The following is a 12,922-nucleotide window of genomic DNA, read 5'->3' on the forward strand; positions in this document are numbered from 1 at the left end:
TCGTCCCCATAAAGTTTATTAGATATTTTGCGTGTGTATTTAGTTGTTGAGTTGCGAAATATTTCAGATCAAATTCATTCCATATTATTTTCATAAAAGACGTCCATCACATTGAGTAAATACATTCTTTGGAATAATGACGACTAATTTTTCTCTATTCCTAATACTCTGACCGAACTTGACAAATATGTTTGAAAGAATATATAATATTTTTTTCATCTATGTACAAAATCCACTCTTTTATCACTTGCTAATTTAGTTCTTTTAAAAACTTTTCATCTAATATTTCTTCCTAAGAAAAAGTCTATCCATTCCAAAGATCTCAAGTCTCACACAATATTCCAGAAAGCTCTTTTTTTATTAAATAGTACACCTCTCTAAAATTGAATTTAAAAGGTAATTCATGAGTGGAAAGGTGTATGATCAATTTTCTGAATAAACTTCTAAATGTATGTAGGGCAGGAAATAATTAAATATTAAATATTTTAGTCAAATTGGATAAAATGTTGCAGAAAAAATCGGATTGAGCCGGGTCACAGAATTAAAAATTTCAGCCATCTAGCCAGGATTAACAATTGGATGAAAAATACTCACTATTTTTCATCTCTGTGGAGTATCTTTTGTTCATTAATGATTCTCGTCAATTGAATAGGATAAGAGATGCTGGCTCCAAAACATAAAATGCAATTGCTAAGGAGTGCCATTCTGGGATATTATAATTGATTGTTCTATGTATGCAGTTGTTTGAGGGTTTTTAAATTGATTTTATATATTAAAAAAATAATTGAATTGATTAAGGTTAATTAAAACGTTGGTCAGATGGAATGATTTTGGTTAACCAAGATGCTATATGTATAAAATATGCGTTGTTAGATTCTAAATAACACATGATATAAAATGATTTTACCATTCTAACGGTAAATGAATTCTATACGTGAGGTTTTATTTATGATTTGTAATTGTAGGAATGTAGATTTTATGATATAAATAAGATATGGAATGAAAAGTTCCTTGCTTAACAAAGAAAACACGTAGTTTTTTTCGTTCAAAATTGGCTTTCTATAAATCACTAGTTATATTTTTTAAATATTATCTTTATGAAGCAAAGTCCCCATAACACTTTTCAAGACATTGCTTAGGTTGAATGGTATTTTTTTGCATCAAGAATCAGTGGAAAATTAAAAGAAAAAATAGTTTTTGACTCATTGCTCATTAATATTAAAAGTAGTATGACCCTTAGCAAAATAACTGACAAACTAAAGAACGGGTTGGTATGACATTTGAAAGCTCTCTTTTGAAGCTTGGTATAAACTAAAAATGAGGTGATTTTTTAAAGCACCATCTATTAATAAAGCTCGGGACTTTATATCTCATCTGTATAATGCCACTACGTATTTGAATCCTTTCCTTTCCCTACTTTAATTTAATTTTTCTGTGTCAAAACTATTAATTTAGCCTTGATGTTAATATCAGTCTTACATCCGTTCAAACCCTTTCCGTTCATCTGTGCATTTATGAATTTTAGATACCTGGAATAATCATGCATAATTTTTATTCCTACATGAGGGGAATATAAAAGGAGTGATTGGTTGTGAAAAAAGGGGAAAAAAAATCACCCCACTTAATTCCTTCAAGAGGGGAAATAATGAAAAAAAAGAAAAAGAAGCTAAGCTGCATGCGTAATTATTCCATGTGTCTAGAATTCCCCAGAAAAACCTTCATTCTGTGGACGCCTCTGCGATCATTGTTTTCCCATTTGGTTTTAGCCTTGATCCTTGAAGAAAAAGTGCAGAAATGAATGGCGTTCATACTTTTTTCCTTTTAGGTGCTCAAACGTTCAATTTTTTCCCCTCAATATCCAAGCCCAGATTTCTGTCTTGTATTTGTACCAATATATATTTTAATGACTAACAATTGATGGCAATATTTGAATCCTTTCCCTAATTTCATTTCTTTTTCTGTATCAAAGCTCTTAATTTAGCCTTAATATTAATATCATTACTAATAAGGTGCATTTGTTGCAAATACTATGCAACATTTGGCATCCTTTTCATTTAATGAACGACCATGCATAGAATGTGCAAACCAATTATACGTGTTGTACGATTCAACAACATATGATGATGTTCTAACATAGAATGAACGATTCCTCCATATTGGATTCATTTTTTTAATACATTATTTAACTCTTTCTTTCCTCATCTTCTTTAATTAAAGATTTGTATCTAGTATTAGAAGAATGAACGTAGCTTCTAGGAATCATCCATGGAATTGGAGCGAGAGCAATCAAGCCAAGAAAAAACAAAAAAAACAAAAAAAAACTTAATTTACTTTTTTTTCAAGTTATCAATAATTTGATCTTTTGGGTTTTATATACATATTAAATGCATTTTCACGGACTCAATATATAATGTAATAAATTTTTTTGGAGCTTCTAAGAATTGGGACATCAATGTTATAATTTCAATTCTCATTACCAAATCGTATTGACCAATAATCAGGAGTGTCCTCAAGGGTGGGCTAGAGTGGCTGAAATGAGTGGTTCAAATTAAGTAATTTTTGCTTTTTACTCAATTTTTTTCCTAAAAATTTAATTTATTGAGAATAGCTATAGATTTCTGAAATTTTTTTCAAAAAAATGTTAATTTCTATGGATAGCTATGACATTTTACAAAAAATTCCTAAAAATTTAATTTTTTAAAATATTTTCCAAAAATCAAATTTTTGTGAATAACAATAGATTATTAAGTATTTTCAAAAATTTCTAACCTTCCTATTTTCTTCTCATAAATTTCAAAATCCAAGCTCCTCAAAACATAATCCGAAGGATTCCCCTGATAATAGCAATATTGTAAACCATGGATAATTAAAACAACGATGAAAAGTAGGGAAAAAAAAATATAATAAAAAATGTTGTGGAGGTTGCGTGATTTTTATAGCTTTGTATGTTCCGTTCCTTTTAATAGAAGAAGCAAGAAATTAAGAAACGAATAAGTTAGTACGTGCTAGAATTAATCATTTCCCGGGAGATTGTCCTTCAGCAAGATCCTGGAAAATAAACTTATATATTTTAGGATCACTGAAAATTCTAAGATGATATAAGAAGTAATAAATATTACGACCTTTTATTTATTGACGTGTTTTAAAAAGGAAATATAATTTTGAAAAAAAAAAATCTTACCAATACATTTGTTAAAGATTCAGAATTAATTTATGTTCTACTCATTTCAAGGCGAAGTTTTAATTTAATATTCTTGCTTAAGTTTGTTATATATGTTACATTGTTATTTGTCGATTTACATAACACATTATTTGTACAGTGTAATTCATTAATACTTTCATCTCAAATGAATCTTCAATGTGTATTATACTTTTTATTTAAAACATTATGTAGGTACTCATTATATACTTTAATTATAAGCCAAATTTGCTAGTATTCAATCGATTTTTTATAGTCAAATCCATATTTTAAAAAATCGGATAAAATAAAAATACGCTTATAGTCAACATGCTCTCAGAGGGTGACTTTTTACTACCTAAAATATGTACTTCACATAGAATAAATATGAGGTAAAATATCTGCATAAAGTCAACTTATCCCCCCCTTTTTTGGCTATCAACTTAACAGATATTTATGGGAATGAAGAATTTCCGAGATGATTTTTTTTTATAGGTATAAATTTTAGTTACTAAAGTTATACATAAAGTTGATAATCCTGTAGAGAAAATCACGTGCAAGGAGAAGGGTGTCATTGTTTAAAATACTGATGTGATTATTAACCGCCTGCTTTATTATGATTTTTGAGGGTATAACGAAAGTATTTATTTGCTAAATATTTGATTAAGATATACTACGTATAATTGACTTTACTTTTTTATTCGTTACAGTAGATTTGAAAACGTCACACTCCATGAAATTCTCTATACTCAGAATAATAACTAATGAAACGACAAAGTAGAGTAGTTCGAAATATATTTGAAGTTACAAGTTTAAAAGAGAAGGCTTAAATTAAATATAATCTACATACTAAAAAGTAAACCATCATACATTTATTATAAATATACAAAATTAAACAATTAGAATCAAATAACATATAATAACAATAAATTATAAATGCAGAATATTGAAATAATAGATTGACCCAAATAATATTTTCTTGTTTTGACATCGGAATTCAGTTAAATATGTCATAACTTTAAGTTGCAAAACACAAACCAGACATGGAGTTTAATCAAAAATAATCACCCCTTTTTTTCATGTGGAAGTTGCTATATACAATTGTGCACAGGATAGATATATCTCTACCGATGAGATCTAAATAATTATTATTAATAATAAATGTCAAAATCATAAAATTGGACAATAAATATACTAATAAAAAAAAATGTTAGAATTAAATCAATTGTAAAGATTTAGAGCAAAAACTAATTAGGTAGTAATGTCGGGCAATATTACTCTTTATTAAGAGTATCAAAAGTATTTTATCCCCGTTATTTATGCTTATATAACAACATACTATTATCATGAAGGATACTCACAATTGCTAATTATAATGCTACACCCAATGCAACTACCTCCGTTGTTGTGACAATTGAAGCAATTGTTTTTGCCTTTTATGAGTTTTCTAAACCCCATTTCTTGGAGCTTATCAACCATAGCTAATTCTTAAGAGATACAAAATTAATATCTATTGACTATGTAATATTGGAAAACCTAATGATCATATTATGAATATAATGAAATAGAATCATATTTTATGATTGGATTTAAAAAAATAATACTTACTGTTAGATAATATAAAAATCAGAGTTCCATTTCGAAATTAGTAAATATTTTATACTTTTTACTAATAACTTTGATCGTAATTTGGTGTGGATGATTCTACTCATGCTGAAAATGATCTTAATTTCACAATTTACAATGGGGGTATTTCTATAAATGACATCATTACCAACATCCTCCATTAATTTAATGATGGTTCCTCGGGAAGGGACGGGTTTACCAGTGTATTTCTCCATAATTTTTTTTGAACGTAGGATGATTAGCAATAGATAAGATTATATTACATGCAATAAGCACCTTTGTGAGATCAGAGTTAAAGTCTGAAATAATGTATTCATTATTAACTTGATTTTATAGATGAATATCCATGCTCATGATATGAGATGAGAATAATGAGTGCCGTTTAATTCTAGACGGGGACTAAAGGCATATTTATATCAACAAATCCGACAAGCCATCTGTTTCTCGTCCGGTAAGTATTTTCCATATTCCTGGGCCTCAATTTCCAGAAATCCAGACCGAAGGCGACGTTATTTTAGGCATTTTATTCAGTTATTTTTCGACGATCAGCATCTAATATTATATTAATATTGAATACTAAAGGCGGGAATTGATAACGTTCTTGATAGAAGAAGATGTATATCATTTATTCAATGGTGCCATAAGTATTTATTCCCTTCTCCTTGCACGTTTTTGTATCCTTACCAAAATTATCAACCTTAGTCATACCATAACGCGTGTACGACTGATGTTTGACTTCCATCCCGCTTTTTAATATTGACGTCATAGTGTATGATTGGTTAAAGTTAAAGATCGATTTTAATCAAACTTGGTACGAAGATTATATATGGCTAAAGTAACATGTCATTAAATTTTGTGAGGTAAAAAATAGAGGTAGACAAAACGTCAGAAATGCATAATTGACCATAAATTCGGAACAAATTGAGATACAAAATTAATTTTATATTAGGGGGGAGGAATTGCCCTGAATGGAGTTCCCACTCCAGTTTTCCTTTGATTTGCACAAATTTGCTCGTCTGTTGTTTTTTATTTTTTCCTTATATTCGTTTTATGCTTTCTCTTACACATACTGTCAGGTGAAAAACATAATGTTATGAAAAATTTTAAGGGTTTAAAAAAACCTTCACATTAAAAAAATGTTTTACTTACTTTTATTTTAACTAAAAAAACCGAATGTTAATAATTATAAGATATATAAATAAATTAATATATAAAAGTGTTAAAATGTCACATATATTCGATCAGAAGAAGAGGAAAGGATTTACTGACAACCTAGTTCTTTGTCAGTTATCAGTGGGTCATCTAATAAGCTAATCAAACAAACACATCCACTTTATTTTGACCGATTTTCAATGATTTTTTACTCTCTACAAAAGTTATAAGATACGATAATAGATGTATGTTGTTAAGGAAATAATGAACTTGAATGAACAATCCTCTGTGCTCATAAAAGACGGAGAGTAAGTTTGAAGATTTGTTGGGGAGTTAAAATTGTGAGTCCTTGTTGGACACGCGGAGTAGAATTGAGGATCGACATCGGAGTAATTCTAGAAAATTTCCTTATTTATATCCTTCGCTCCTCCTCCCTTGTCTCAGCTGATCAGCTGATTCTTCAAATGATTAGAGTTACCATGTTGATTTTCGGTTTCTTTTTTTTTAATATGCACAAAATACACACGATTTTCATCACTACTTATTATCAAAAAGCGTCGTCCTATATATATATTAAATATGATCATTTGAGGATTACAATACGTCCAATGAATGAATAATTTAGATTAGATATGTTAACAGATATTTTGTAGGTTTTATTTAAGCATGAAATGTATCATCAAAAAGTTGATGAAACAATTCCTTCTTTTAGATTTTGCAAGATTATAAATAATATTGAGTAGTGATTATTACAACTAATACAGTCAACATGAGTTTCCACATTTTACAGGATTCGACGTGTATAAGTTTGGAATAAAACATCATAAAATTTATTTCTAAGAACTTAACTTATTATAATATTCAAATCTCATTACTTATTCTCATAGAGATAAACAAACATTAAGTAATGACGCTGAGGAATATTGCGCAATACTTTTTAAAGCCATGAAGCTGACAAGGAATTGTAAGTTATGAGATTTAAACAATTTAAGCTCCAACAATTTGTTCACATTAAGAGCATTTTTCCATAATTTGCAGCTTTTGAAAAAAATAAATAAATCTTAGATTAGGTTGTTTTAATTGATATTATCCGATTGATTTAATTACTTATCATCTTTATTTAATTATTTTCTCTTTTTTGTCGCTTGATATTCCAGGGAGACGTCTTTTCTCTTCAACTCGATGTTCAGAAATCTCAACTTTTTCGGAGAGACTCTTTCGCCTTACATACTGGATCTTATTTCCTTTTAATTAAAGGATCATTCATTGTGAAGATACTCTGTAACCTCAATATCTGTGTGAGTTCCTTTTAATATTAAGAGTCATCATGCAGGGACATCCACAGGGGAAGGGCTGTAGCGCCTCCTAAATTAAGTAATCTTTTATTCTGAATAGAAAATGTAATATTTGGAAATAAATTTCAAAAAATTTAATTTCTGAAATTGTGCAAAATTTTTGCCTAAAAATTAAATTTTGTGGTAATAATTATGGATTTTTGAAATTTTTCTCTAAAAAATTTAATTTTAAAAATTAAAAAAAAGAAGAAAAATTACGTTAAAAATTTAATTTTAGAAATGTTTATCCAAAAAATTTCAGGCTTTGATTAAACAAAGCTGGATTTTTGAAAAATTTTCCCTAAAATTTCTACAATGCAGAGTTGAAAGGTAAAGTTCTTGTTAGACTGGGAGTAGAATTGAGGATCGAGAATGGTGTCATTCAATCCTGCCTATATTATTGCTAGATGGTTTGTGTTTCTTTCTTACATCTCATATTTACTCTTCTCCTAAACATTCTTCCAATTGTCAGCGCGACTATGCTAAATTTATGTATTTCTTTTTTGACATACTGGATAATCATATTATTTTTTAACTATGTGCATAATGTTTATTGAACAAGACATACATTATACAAAATGTATGTCTTTTCTTCCGTCTCCCTTTTTCAAATTCATCACTGGAGTAGATAAAAATTAAGTACCAGGGGCGTTTGTAGGATTATTTTTTGGGTGGAAGCTTAGTTTTTGGAAAACAATTAGATAAATTAAATTTTTTGAAAAAAAATAATTCAAAAATTCGCAACTGATCACAAAAAAATTAATTTTATGGAGACAAATTTAAAAAATTAAATTTTATGTTAATAAATTTGAAAAATTGAACTTTTTTGGAGATAAATTTTTTTCAAAAATTTAAATTTTTGGCAATTTTTTTTTGAAAAATTAAATTAAACTTTCTAGTAAAAAGTAAAATTCTTTAATTTGGGTTTGTGCTACATTCCCTCCAGCCCATTCCCTGCAAACCCCCCTGAGTCCACATAGAAACTTTCTTTCAAATTTCCCTAGTTAATTCTAGAACAAAGCGTTACTTCTCTAACACAAAATTAGACAGTGTCTATTGTTGGCAGCTGTCGACGTTTTTGCTTTTATTTTGTTAATCATTAATCTGAACATTGATTGGTTGAGTTTGAAATAGGTCTAGTTCAATTGTGTACAATACACAAAAATTGTTGGATAACATTTCCATAGTTTGTAAGAATTGACTTGGAGCTATCAATTGATTATTGGGCCTTTATGTATGTTTTTTTTTCGTTTAAAAGATTGATAAATACAATAGAGATAACGACTACTAAACTAATGAAGTAACATAGCAAAAAAATAGGATATAAAAAGTAAATGCCAAATTAAGAATTTACTTAGAAGGAATAACTATGTATAAAATGATACATGAAAGATACTACATGAATATTTCAGTCTCTGAGGCGGATAAATATCCCAGAGAAATAACGGCGGATTAGAGGATTAACAAATTGATAAAATAATTTTAAAAATGGATGGGAAATAATAAGCCTATAGTAGGGATTTATTCCAATTCAATTCCGTTAAAATAGCTCATTCTAAATCCCTGTACTAAAGTCATAACGAATTTAATATATCAAAAGATTTTAGTGTGAACTAATCAAATAGATAACAAGCTCCAAAGAATATAATAAAATTTAGAAGGAGCTTCTTTGAACTATGAGCAATCAATAGATTAGTACTTACCGTATGCATAATATGTTAAATAGATAGAAATTGATACAAAAAAGGTGTCGGTTTAGTACTGAGTGTCCATTAAAATCTGAATACTTTGAATTTTAAACTTGGACAAGATATAATCAAGTATTTATCAATTCAATTTACCAAAATGAATACTATAAATAAATGCGTGTCTGAACTCTCTAAACCATTAATATAGCCTCCTTAGCTACAATGTTATCTTCCAGGCGGTGAAATATCTGGCACCCGGTTAGGATGTAATACTGGTTGAGGCTTTGAGGGCCTTGGTGTTTGGATGAGGGCCTTTCCCTCGATATACACCCAAAATGTGTAACTAAGGGTGTTGGCATCAGGGCTGTAGGGAGGTGTAAAAGAACGCAAAAGACTTATTCAAAATAGTCTTGCAACGGAGGAGATGTGGGTCTTTCATTTTTGGTGTCAAAAGTGGACTCTACACCTCCGCCTGGCTCTTTTCACCCACTTTTTTGATAGATCTCTGAACAGTCTGGTGTGAAAACCCGAAATCTTTTGGATGTCCCCTCATAAACTTGAGGGGATTGGTCTTGGCTGTTTTTTTAACTCCTCCTTGTACCGATTGGCCTTTTTTACTTCTTTCTCTCCAACGTTTCGACTTGCTGACAGCGTAAACTGTGGTCCTGGAGACGCCCAACTGATTGGAGTTCACGAGTGGAAATTTGTCGGCATTTTCGAGTGTCATTTTCTGGACTTGTACGTAAGCTAAAGATCTGAGATTCGTTTTGCTTTGTAACCAATTCTTAATACTTTATTATATTGCCATATAAATTAATTTTTATCACTCAACCATCGCTAATTATTGAATTAGTTAGGGTTCAGATTTCAATGGATCATCCGGTAGTATAAACGGGTGTGGACACTTTGCCAAACGGACACTTTAGCAAATGACAATTTTGCCAAATAAATAATTAAGTGGATAACCACTTTATGGAATGGATATGTTACCAAAGTACTCGTTTACTCTTGACTCATGTCAAGTATTCATCATGTAATTATGAGTCCCATTCATGTTACACGAACTTTAAAAGATAAAATGCCTAATTACTTACAACGAATGGCAATGATGAAGTGTTGAATGATTAATAATTGGATTATTTCATTATAAAGATGCTTCAACAGTTTTTTCGGACCGCTATTAAACCGTTGCGACAAAAATAATGACAACCACCCAATAAATAGTACATTAGAAACAGAAAAATGTTTGAAGAAGAGACGAAGTCAATCAATTGAGACCCAATGGACAATGCGAATAAATCAATCGTTTAGATGTAATGTGTTGAAGCTCTTATGTACCTGGAACAGTCTTGATTGACACTGCTCTATCCTGAGATTGTCTCTGAGTCTATAAATATTAAGACGTGTTTGTAGTAATGTGTCTGTTCGTCAAAGTTTTCATTCGGCAACGTGTCCGTTGATTATTACAAATCACTCAAAATCAAAATTGAATAAAAACTTTCAAAAGTCTGATATCATGAATTAATTTACTGATTATTCAAAGATTTAAAAACTATGTATATTTATCGTCATTTGTATCTTGTTCCTCAAAAAATTTAATTATATAAATAACTGACTAATTAGAAAATCCATAATTATTTATTTATACTTGTATGACGTCTATAGTTACTTCATGAGTTTTTACTTACCAAATAAAGCTAAAAAATTATTACCAAATACTTCACAAAGTACTTCACAAGTATGTCACAGCAAAAAAAGTAGGAGTTCATTATCAACACCTAAACATATTTCATGATCGATGATAATTTTGAATTTGATCAACTTTAAAAAATAGCAAACATTCTAGTTTTAAGTATACATATTTCACTGCACTCATTTCATAGATTCTGATCATGTTTTGTCAGTATGTTTACCTCTAAAAACCAGCTGTGGCATCAAATGTAGCATTCAAAGTCCCCAGCCACAGATACCGACAAATATAGACAACGTATTCGAGAAACTGTTCCTTCACCTTCAGCTGTTAACTTTAGATTGTTTTAGTCACAATATTTTGCGTAAACAAACAATAATATAATAGGCTATTTTTTTTCTCCGGATTTTGAGATAAAATCTAAAATTACACCAAAAACAATAGCTGTATTAAACTTCTGAAGATAAGAATATTTATTCATTGTCTGCCAAACTAAGCCAAGCGGCTTATTTTTCTTTTTCTATGTTGTCATCGCACAAAGGCTCAATAAGAGCGACTTAGTTAATTTGGAGGTTTAAACTCGGAACTAATCTATTTTGCATGCTGTTTATCTTACAAAATAATATCAAATATGTAAAAAAAATAAGCTATTGCTCAAATCATCTTAAAAAAATGGACAAAATCAAAATGTTGGCTTGTATGTGGGGCCATTTGGAACTTCTTACTAAAATATTGTCAAGATCCCATTGATTATAATGGTATTTTGTAAACAAAAAACAAAATAGTCCTTGTTTTTACAAGTCTTTTGGTATCAAATGTTTTGGGCGAAGTTATGGTATTTTGAACTTAATTATCATTTGAAAAGAACCAAACTTTGAGTGTCCACCAACTGGGAGCTATTTCCTTGGTTTATGGAAGCATATATATATGTATACATATAAAGGTTTGGTTTAAAAGAATCTAGGAATTCTGGTACGTCTACCCATCTTATTTTTGTTATACATCAGCTAAAATTGATAAAAAAACAGATGGTCAAAACAATATCCCAAAAGGAATAAAAAATTAACTACCAGTGTGCGGGATTTTTACATGAAGTCATATCCTTGGAAGTAGGCCTTATTGTAGCCAAATTGTGTGTATACCTAGGTATAGGAGCAAGGGTTTTTGTTCACAAAGTTTAGTTATTCCTATTTTTGAAGCCTAGGCTAAAGTTTGCTGAAGGTATTTCCAATAAAAAAAAAAATATATATATTTTGTTTAACAACTATGCTTTCTACACGGGATCACTTTCAATTTACAGAGTGAAGAAACAAAACTGGCAGTAGTATAAATAAATTATGAAAAACATGATTTTTATGGAGTCAAGAAAAGACAACTCAAGAACAATTTGTAATATGTTTAAATACTATATTTGGCTATATTTTTTATTCATTATGTCCTCCTCTACAAGTGATAATATCCTCGATACGCCGATAAACAGATGGTGGCCCATGGTGTAGCACGTTACCATGATGCTAGCGCAGAGCGAATCCAAATTTGGATGAGGAGGTGAGGTAGACAATTCTCTCCACGACACTCCAGACTGTAAAGTTCAGCGGAGTTGAAGTTAGGGCTGTAAGAAATCCAAATGGAGGCAGGCCGAGTATCAACCATATTGTTGCTGCGGAATTTTTGGTTCTTCTTGGATGTATGGGGTTGTAATTGACTTTTTGACATTTTATCCAGTCGGGATGAGAGTGCCAATATTCTCAACAGCCTTCTGAGCATTGAACCTGGAGCCTTATATTTGTTGCTCCGACATTTTTATATTGGAGATGTAATAAAAAACAAAACTTGTTAACTTTTGTTTTCGGTGTTGTTTGGTTGCGTATTGAAGCCTTGCATTTTAAAATAACAGAGGAAATCGTAATTACTCGTTACTGTAAGTTTTGAATCCCCCACTCTGTATACTAAGAATATTCATTAAAAAGTTTTTCCTTGCTTGGAACTGGTACTTTTATAGTGTGGGCGAGCAAGCCCCCCTATAATGAATGACGTCATTAATATGAATTTGTCCCCTCAATTCTTGAACTGCACAAGAAACCCTTGAGCCCCTATCCCACAATTTTAAGAATACTAGGTTATTTTTGTTTTTGTTTTGGTGTCCTCCTCTTGAAGAACTATCACACCCCAAGATGTATACACCTGGCAGTATGAAAACCGCTAGTACTGAGTTTGCGGATATACATGAAATAAATATGGTTAAACGTATGGA

At 30.1% G+C, this 12,922-nt stretch overlaps 1 long non-coding RNA gene across 1 annotated transcript; it reads right to left on the bottom strand.

The window, feature by feature from the left end:
* Positions 1-3,962: 3,962 nt before the first annotated feature.
* On the bottom strand, positions 3,963-5,168 carry LOC139904844 (uncharacterized). Its single transcript, XR_011779092.1, has 3 exons — positions 4,953-5,168; positions 4,787-4,902; positions 3,963-4,714 (listed from the first exon to the last, which is right to left on the bottom strand). It is a non-coding gene; the product is annotated as an uncharacterized lncRNA (long non-coding RNA).
* Positions 5,169-12,922: the final 7,754 nt, after the last annotated feature.

This window comes from Lepeophtheirus salmonis, chromosome 3 (genome assembly GCF_016086655.4).
Source record: "Lepeophtheirus salmonis chromosome 3, UVic_Lsal_1.4, whole genome shotgun sequence".
Taxonomy (NCBI): domain Eukaryota; kingdom Metazoa; phylum Arthropoda; class Copepoda; order Siphonostomatoida; family Caligidae; genus Lepeophtheirus; species Lepeophtheirus salmonis.